The 9,513-nt window shown below is 41.1% G+C and overlaps 1 protein-coding gene across 2 annotated transcripts in view; it reads left to right on the top strand.

The window, feature by feature from the left end:
• The first annotated feature begins 6,259 nt into the window (after positions 1 to 6,259).
• LOC5574270 (integrin alpha-PS3) overlaps positions 6,260 to 9,513 on the top strand; it is a 39,180-nt gene continuing 35,926 nt past the window's right edge. Inside the window, exon 1 of one of the 2 annotated variants that reach the window (XM_021843260.1) lies at positions 6,260 to 6,483. The gene's annotated coding sequence lies outside the window, so the exon portion shown is untranslated. Of the gene's footprint in view, positions 6,519 to 9,513 lie in introns of both variants that reach the window. The other variant, XM_021843262.1, reaches the window with a different exon arrangement.

The raw sequence follows: 9,513 nt of genomic DNA, 5'->3' as shown, positions 1-9,513 counted from the left end.
AAAGCATTTCTTTTTGTAATAACCCTTTTTTTATCTTATCAATTTACGATTTTCGTCACATTCAATGTGGCGTTCTTTTAAAATACTTACCGAGAAGGAGCCTCGGCTGCGCCATTGTCGCATTCCTTGCGCTTACCCGCCATTGTCTCGTTACGTCGATGAAAACGCGAACGCGTGCAACTTCAACGGAATTAACCAACAGAATGAGCTCGAATTCCGAAAGATTGCGTCGCCAAAGTTACCGAATATCTTTTCTCCTTCTCCCGATATCGCCGTGCATATCTCTCTCGCTCACATACTCACACGCTTACCACACGCTCCCTTTGCTCATCTCTATAGCTGACGGATTGTCGTAGCTCTTCGTGTCGAAATCCGATTTGCCTTCCCTTATTATTGTTGTTCCCTCCTTTTCACCCTTACACGATAGCTTTGGTCATGACATAAACTTCGTACGACCCGAAGGCTATTCGGGTTTCCACGTTGATACAACTTTCATTCTGATCGGCACGAAATTAATCGATGATTTTCATTCGCCCCAAATACACTCTGAATTTATCGTACACTTGCTTGCTCTTATTAACCCTATTCTCTACAATCGTCGCTGATGTTGCTGCCGGCGTACGTACGTCTGGCAGTTTTCGAGGGCATGTGGTGGACTTTCGTTGCAATAAACGCATTTTGGCGGTATACTACATGCAACATCCACATGTCTCTCCCCGCAAGAAGCACAGCGAGGTTTATTGCAGCAATACTGGGCAGTATGGCCCAGCTGCTTGCAATTTGTGCAATTCATTACCTTCGGTACGTACAGCCGCACAGGTAAACGAAGTTTGCCGATTACAAGAAAATTCGGCAAAGCAGATCCGGAAAAGGTCACACAGAAGGATTCAGAATGTGAATAGATCTTCTTTTCTCCCACCAGGGATACGGAATGCAATTGCTTGCATTCCAGTATGAGGACAGATGGGAGAGAAGGGTTTTTGAAGCAACCACAACCCTGCATCAATTCTTCGCAGGTCATACTGCCTTCGGTGACCACTCCCGTAATTTCAACCCGATGGCTTGGCAGATAAGTTTGATACTCCCGAGTAAAGAGCTAACAGGCCACAATCTCATTGGCCTGTTTACGGTCACTGACGGTGACGCGCAGCTTACCAGAACCCACTGTGTCAATGGCGACAACGGAAGAGAATCGCTTAGTCAGATCCTTACTGATCTGAATAGTGTTCAACCGTTTGCCTTTGGATCGAAGGAAAACAACAAAAGGCCCACCAGAGTCGGGTGGGTAGGCCTTGAGGCGAGGGGACGTCGGAGATGATAGAATATTGGTGTCCATTTGAGACACATCAGATTGAGGGGACACGCATGGATTGGGCATAGAGGTGTTTGTGTTTTGTTGGTTCAACCACATTCGAAAACTCAGTGAGGGGATACGACGTTCCCCCGCCATCATCATCTACACCCATTGCGGTAGCTTATCACCGTAAAGGGCGCACGAATAACTCAAACTAACACTATTCACAGAAACAGAAATTGAATCAAACTGAAAAAAAACACACATACAAAGGGGAAAGGGGAGAGAGAAAACTTTCACACGCAGTAAAAACTAATCAAAAAAGACGTGAAGAGGAGAAGAACAACGAGAGGTACTTATCTTTTACTCTATCCACGCTGGCGTCGTCGATGCTGTAACCGATGGGCGTCTACGCTTGGGGCGAGGTAGCAAGTAACGTACGACCATTCGCTGGGACGCGTAGATGTGTGGTTGATCTCCGCTGTCCACGCTATACGCACACCACAGACGATGATCACACTGATGAACTCTGCACTGCACACAGGTAGCACACGGGACGGGGTGCGAGCTGCCTTCGATGATACACGTGATCAAAACAGAACGGTTCGCTGGTACGGTGTATGTGTGGTTGGTCTCTCACTGCCTGCCACCAACCAACACAGGCGTCGATAACGATTGTGACCACTGTCGGCGTGGAGAGCGCACCGCTGTGCACGCTATACGCACACCACAAACGATGATCACTCAGGTAGCACACGGGACGAGGTGCAAGCTGTCTTCTACGATACACGTGATCGGAAAATAACCACGCAATGGCGAAAACGTTCAATACTTTTGCGCAAAACTCGATTAAACGGCAACACAATGGCTTCGCCAAAAGTGTTCCGCTTCCAAGCCGAACTAAGGCTCTTCACTGCACTAAAAACACTTTGCAATAGGCGTCGAAATACCAAAGATTTGGAAAAACGGGGGTGAACCCGGACACACGAGAACTATCGACTGTCTCGCACGGTAGCTCAACAAGGAATGAGGGGGTTATAATTGGTCAAATTCATTTTTTCAATTCAATTTTCAGATGCATGAGGTTTTTGTCTCGAATAATTGATTTTAGAGTTAGAGAGTTTCTTCTGAGAATATGTTCAGAACTTTCAGTACTACAAAGTGTATGCATAAAAAAATACGGTGTTCGCAAGAGTGACATAAACTTTTTTATTCTAACGAATCGTAATTTGGTGTGTTCAGCATAGATGTAGCAAATGATCATAGAAACAACTTTGCCGAATAAACTTTTTCTCGGTTTTGCTTAAGAGCCGAGATAATTAAGTATTTTAGCTTAGCTTAGCTTAGCTTAGACTGACTACACATATCAATGGTTGCTATTCCGTGATTGACCGAAGTCAGTGAAAATGCACAAAGAATCAACTAGAAGTTCGGCTGGGATTGGCCATAATCTTCTTCAATGTGCATAATTCAGTGCCTCTATTTATTCCGGGTCAATAACGGCGCCGGCCACGTCCTTGCAGTCAGGTGGGATTGGGGGAAGGATTGTTAGTGTGTAACCTTTGCTATTTGGAGACCGTGTTTGCCTCTGCATCTCCACAAAGGTTACTGGGAGGGATGTTTGTTAATGGGAAGGATCGTTGGGTCACAGGATTCACTTTGATAAGCAATTAGACCATGATAAATAATGATTTGTGAGATATATACATGCTTATACGTAAATATAATATTTTCATTTGATATGAACAATTTCTATGTAGAGGAAAATTATGCCGACACTTGATGTGACGAACCATTCAAAGTTTGTTGAACAAATACCTAAATGTAACATTCCTACAGCTGTCAGGACGAATGTGTTATTATATTTTACTTATTTGAAAAGAAACAAAAAACTCGATTGGTTGGAACATCATAGAACACTCTTATTCTTATGCCGACACTTACAGTGGCGAACCATCCAAAGTTTGTTGAATAAAGTGAACCTTTCGCAAGTCTACACTTGTAGTGTCGAACCATTCAAAGTTTATTTTTTTTTAATTACAAAAATAATGGTAAAAAGGGGTGTTCTGTTCTGAAACGAGCTCACCAATTGATCCTTTATCCTTCACTGTGCAGCCACAATCCACTCTCAGCCTCACTCGTTTGCTCGGCTGTATAAAAGCACTCAGAAAAAAATAGGCGCGCGACCCGAAAAGGAAAAAAAAAACTTGGCTTTCTTGACGCACTGCCCAGCAGCAAGCGTCAAGGTCAAAGGATCAAAAAGCACTAACCGATCACGCAACTTTTTCACTTACTAGATCGACAGAACTAACCGATCGCGGCACTTTTCACTTACTCCAAGCCGAGATAATTAAGTATTTTTAATAAAAAATCGTTTTATTTTTGTTTTAAGTGTTTCATTTTTTAATTTTATTAGCCAACTATGTTGGGGCCCAGATAGCCGTAGCGGTAAACGCGCAGCTATTCAGCAAGATCAAGCTGAGGGTCGTGGGTTCGAATCCCACCGGTTGAGGATCTTTTCGGGTTGGAAATTTTCTCGACTTCCCAGGGCATAGAGTATCTTCGTACCTGCCACACGATATACACATGCAAAAATGGTCATTGGCACAGTAAGCTCTCAGTTGATAAGCTGAGGAGCAGGCTCTGTCCCAGTGGGGACGTAATGCCAGAAAGAAGAAGAAGCCAACTATGTTCTACAAGGTTTTTTTTTACTTATCTTTTGCTACAATTTTGCTGAACATACCGTAATACGGGGGCAAATTGATCACTGGGGCGAATTTGATCTGGTCGATACCAAAAAATATTTCCTCCCAAGGATGCTGTAGGTATCGTGGCATCACAGACATTCCATATTTTTTAGTTCATTGATGTCTAATGACAATTTCGAACTATTTTATTTGTATTAGGGTTAGTTTTACACAGAAGTAGGAGCAAGCGTCAAGGTCGAAAGATCAGACAGAACTACGACATCTTATAAGTGAAATGATGCACATACAAAGCCTCCAGGTGATTTCGTTACACGTACATTTTGGTTGTCTGGGTACGTACGTGCCACATGATATACGAATGCATAAATGGCAGCTTTGGCAAAGAAAGCTCTTAGTTAATAATTGTGGAAGAGCTTTTTAGAACACTAAGCTGAGAAGCAGGTTCTGTCCCAGTGAGGACGTAATGCCAAGAAGAAGAAGAATAATAATAATAATAAGAAGAAGAAGAACCATTGAACTGTCAAAAGTTTCCGTTACACATTCATCACTCACATCATCCAACTATTAACTGGACAACTAACAGCTTTTAATGTAGGCGCATTCTCTCAAAAATGTCAACGGAATTCCCCACGTAACGAGCAATAATTCATGCCCGGCATTCCTCTACGAGAGCATTAAAGCGCGCGGTACATCATGAGTAATACTGCAGTTCCGAGTAATCGACGCTTGTTTCACGTTTATTTACCTTACATCTGATAGCAATAGTGGGGTCGGCAAACTGCCTCCCAAAAGCCACAGAATCTCACGCTCTCGTAGCATTCAACTCCGTGGTTCAACTGTTGGCGCGAAGGAGTTCACCTTTTCAGTGCAATGCATTATTGTTACTGGAGTTTATCGCAGGTGAGTCATCTGGTCGCGTACGAGAAGATACGCATAAATTCGGTTGTCGGGCAAAAAATCAACAGCTAGTACGTCACAAACCGGTTAAATTGGAGACTTCGGCACTTCAAAACAAACCGTGCTTGAAAACAAACTTTGAAATTTGCATACGCGACAGCTCTCCAAGAGTGGCGCGAACTCTCTTGCGAACAGAAAATGAATCAACTAAGCACGTGGTTGTTCATTGACCCTTTGTCTGTGCCCTGGGGTTAATATGACCTCAAAGTAGTTTTAAAAATTTTTTGTTAGTGAGCTGATTTGTAAAATTTACCATATAAAGTATCATAGAAAATCAAATATTTTTCTGCAAATATTTGTACAACTGAGAGCTGCTGTAATACACATTGGATAGTTTGGAATTTCATTGCATGTCACTAGTCAAATTACGAAAGTTATCCAACAAACAACTTGGACATATACATTTTTACCCATTCTCGCCTCCGACGACGGTAGTAGCACTTTCACTGTTGCATGTTTTAACGAAGAAACTGTGTTTTATTATTAAATGCCTTTTAAGATATAATTTTTAACAATTTTGAAATAGTGTCGTTTTTCAACATATTTTCACAAGACTCAATCCCCGTAATGATACATCTGTATTTTGAATTTTTGTTTAACTGAAAACTGATTTTTTTAACAAAGCATCATAAAATTAGAAAATCCATTCGAATTTCGCGACGATTTGAATTTGGGATCAATTGGCCTCTGTACCTACGTGCCATAAATTCTTGACTTTTACTGTGCGCCGTGTGTTGGTGCTGTCTCGCTCTCTCTCACGGGTAACTTGAAAACAAGGCGCATAGTAAAAGTCAAACGTTTTATAGCATGCATAGCCCAGATAGCCATAGCGGTAAACGCGCAGCTATTCAGCATGATCATGCTTAGGGTCGTGGGTTCCAATCCCACTGGTCGAGGATCTTTTCGTAAAGGATATTTTCTCGATTCCCAGGGCATAGAAGTATCTTCGTACCTGCCACACGATATACACATGCAAAAATGGTCAATCGGCAAAGAAAGCTCTCAGTTAATAACTTTGAAAGTGCTCATAAGAACACTAATCTGAGAAGCAGGCTTTGTCCCAGTTGGGACGTAACGCCAGAAAGAAGAATAGGCTCAAATATAACCTCCAGGCATAGACAACAAACCTTTTTTTTCGCACAGACTGAAGGTTAACAAAGCTATGCATTGATCATATCCATAAAGGACTAGCGCTTTGCAGTGTTCATTCAATCGCAGTTTTATCAACTAAACGTTTCTCTCTTTTGAGCTGTTCACTCATATGGCCGGTCATTCTCTCAACTCCACTTGAAATACTTGTTGAGTTGCGAGCCTTAGTTGCGCCGGTTTATTTGTCGCGAAAGGTCGCATTTTTTCGAACGCTAAGTGGAACACAGAAGACAAATATTTGCTTTCGGTTATTATTATCTGCCCGTTATTAACCGTCGGTTATCAGTAGATAAATTCGAGACTTGTGTGTGATAAGTGATTGCAATTTTTGAAGTTTTAAGTAACAAGTTGGTGTGGCATCTATAATTTGAGAAGGTGTGTGATTGATAAGAATCTAAAGAATATCTAAGGTGGGACCATCTATGTAGGCAAATTTAAAGTTTTCAAGTGCAAATGCTTGTTTGAGAAGCAGCGGAAACAATCCGATAACCTGTTCTGTTGCCGAAATTACACCGGTTCCCATTAGTGATTCATAAGAAATACCTTCCCCGAAGAACTGGCTGACGGCAAGGTGATTTGCGTGCGTTTGGCCATTTTGCGTACAAAAGAAACGAACCCAAATCGGATGAATCATTGCGAATTGACTACTGGCTCGTTCAGGGATAGAGAAAGTGACAGACATAAAGCTGGGACAAACGTGCAAAAAATTGACGAGTGGCCTTCACCAATCTCCCGGCGACGACAGGGGCTCCATATGGGGTCAATTAATCTGTTGCGTAATCAATCAAAGCTGCACATATGGGCAGTGGTTCATGCATGTGATTTGAATTGTAACGGATTGGGCAGAGCTAAGTTGGTACCACGAGAAGAATTTCAGTGTACAGAATGTGTATGTGGTGACTCAAATTTGCTGTAGTAGTAAATGCGTAGCTATTCAACAAGACCAGGCTGATGGTCATAGGTTCGATCCTACCGGTCAATAACCTTTTCGAGTTAGATTTTTTTCGAATCTTCAGGGCATAGAGTATCTTCATTAATTGACTAAGAAAGCTATCAGTTGATAACTGTAAAAGTTTTTACCTTGCAAGTAGGTATCGAAAGTTATAAACGAAATTAGGCTCTGTCAAAAGGTTGACTAGAATAAGGGCACATCACGATAGCTGTGGACGTTACCACTAGGCTGAAGTATCTATTAAAAATCGTGCATTTGCCAAGATTGGAAAGGCAGTTTTCTTCCGAATGGACAACAAATCAAGAAAAATAAAAACTTTAATTTCTTTATTTTGTCAATTACGATAAATGGGCGTTTTTTAAAGATTTGTTGCCCTCTTGGAATAAAACCGCTTTAAAACTTTTGGCTAATGGTCCATTCTTACTAGAACATTAAGGAGACCCTTGATGGTGTTTCAATTTTCTTCATTGTGCCTTTTATATTGGGTTTGAGAAGTATTTTAATTATAGATGAATTGCTAAGACTGTACACGGAGAAATATTTTTACCTAATTTTTGAGTTTACTTTACCCAAAATTAAGTACATCGATTATAGTTTCAACCCAAAATCGCTCGGTTTTCTCTTTCTCCCACACGAATGTTGTCAAAAATAGAGAAAGCTGCATCTACCCAATGGGGGTACTTTGGCCCAATAAGCCAAATTTGGGTAAATGCAACTTTTCTTATGTTTGGGTCGAAAGAACTCAATTTTGCGTTAAATCAACCCAAAATTGAGTATATTTTTCTAATGGAATTAAAGCCAAACTACCTAGTGGGGACCTTGGAAATGTACCAGTAGATTGGACTATGGAATAAAATGTACATTATTTGATAAAAACGGCATGTGCTATTTTTGGTGGATAGATCGCCTCTAGTTTAGTAGATTTGTCAAATTTCAGCTTTTTATCTTATCAAAAAGTCATATAAATAATTAAGTTTACGTAAAAAATTGGCTCCCTTGCACCAATAGTAGCCGTCGTGTTCCAGTAGTGGATCAACGGTTGGAAGCAGTATTTAAAATGGATGTATAAAAATGAAGAAAAGTCCCAGTGATTATCTTAATGGTTCATTCGAAAGATATTAGTTGCTGTTCCGAGGGAAAAATGTTAAACCTATGTAAAAATTTACCATTTTGTTTAAAATTCCTTGTATCATTCCCGAACGTCTACTACTGGAGCACTAGCGCAACTACTGGAACACGTGTACCAATAGTGGCTCAAGCGATTTTATGTTAAAAAATTAGTTTTATCACTCTTTTTATATTTTTTCCTTATAGTAGAGGTTGAAATCTTTCTGTTAACGTCAAAAGATCTCAGTTAGGGCATTTCGTTATTTTGTTATGATTTTTTATAGCTTAGGTAGTCCACTAATGGCACCGGCACCCTACTACAGATAAAGGATAGTTTGAACATCTTCCCAAGAATTCCCTAATACATTTTTAACTAGTTCAAAAAGAATTCTTGGGTGAATCCATGAGACATATTTTGTTGGTAATTAAAAAGAAATTCTTAATGGCAATAAAAAAAAATAATTGGTAGCTTTAAATATTGCTTGTCCGAGTATGTCAGTTAACTTTTTATTTTATTCTTATTTTTTCCTGTTCCGAAATTATTTTTTTTTTTTGCAATTCCGTTGCAAATCAATCAACTTTGCATTGAAAAGTTGATCAACATAACGGCCTACTACTCCCCGGCCCACCGCAACCTTCCAATTTTTGCAAGGTGGACGATGGTTGCTCCTCCCAGCAGCAGGTGCAGTTCATGGTTCTTTTTCCTTCACCACATTCCGTCTTCCATCTGCACTCCGCCGTAGATGGTCCGCAACACCTTCCGTTCAAAAACACCAAAAGCGCGTTGATCCTCTGCACGTAGGGTCCATGTTTCGTTCCCATAGAGAAGTACCGGTCTAATCAGCGTCTTGTAGAATTCATCGACAACCTCGATTCCATCACCGTCAATATGAACTCGAGGTGGGTGGCGTGCCGTGTCTTCTCTTGAGTTCCTCGCTATCATGAACTTCGTCTTCGTCACATTGATGTTCAGTCCGATTCGCTTAGCTTCAGCCTTTAGTCGGATGTACGCATTCGCCATCGTCTCAAAATTGCGTGCAACAATATCAATAACTTCGGCAAAACCAAGTAGCTGAACGGACTTTCTGCATATCATGCCACTCGTGTCTATCTTCGTTCTTCTTATCACACCCTTTAACGCAATGTTGAACAGTAAACACGAAAGGCCATCACCTAGCCGTAACACTCTGCGAGATTCGAAGGGACTCCGACACTCGCCCCATCGTCGCCTTGATCAATCTTATCAGTTTGTCCGGGAAACCGCATTCGTGCATAATCTGCCATAGCTGATCTCGATCGATTGTATCATAGACCGATTGAAAATCGATGAACAAATGATGTGTGGG

The sequence above is a fragment of the Aedes aegypti genome, chromosome 2 (assembly GCF_002204515.2).
Source record: "Aedes aegypti strain LVP_AGWG chromosome 2, AaegL5.0 Primary Assembly, whole genome shotgun sequence".
NCBI classification, from domain to species: domain Eukaryota; kingdom Metazoa; phylum Arthropoda; class Insecta; order Diptera; family Culicidae; genus Aedes; species Aedes aegypti.
This window is presented reverse-complemented; position numbering and strand designations above follow the sequence as displayed.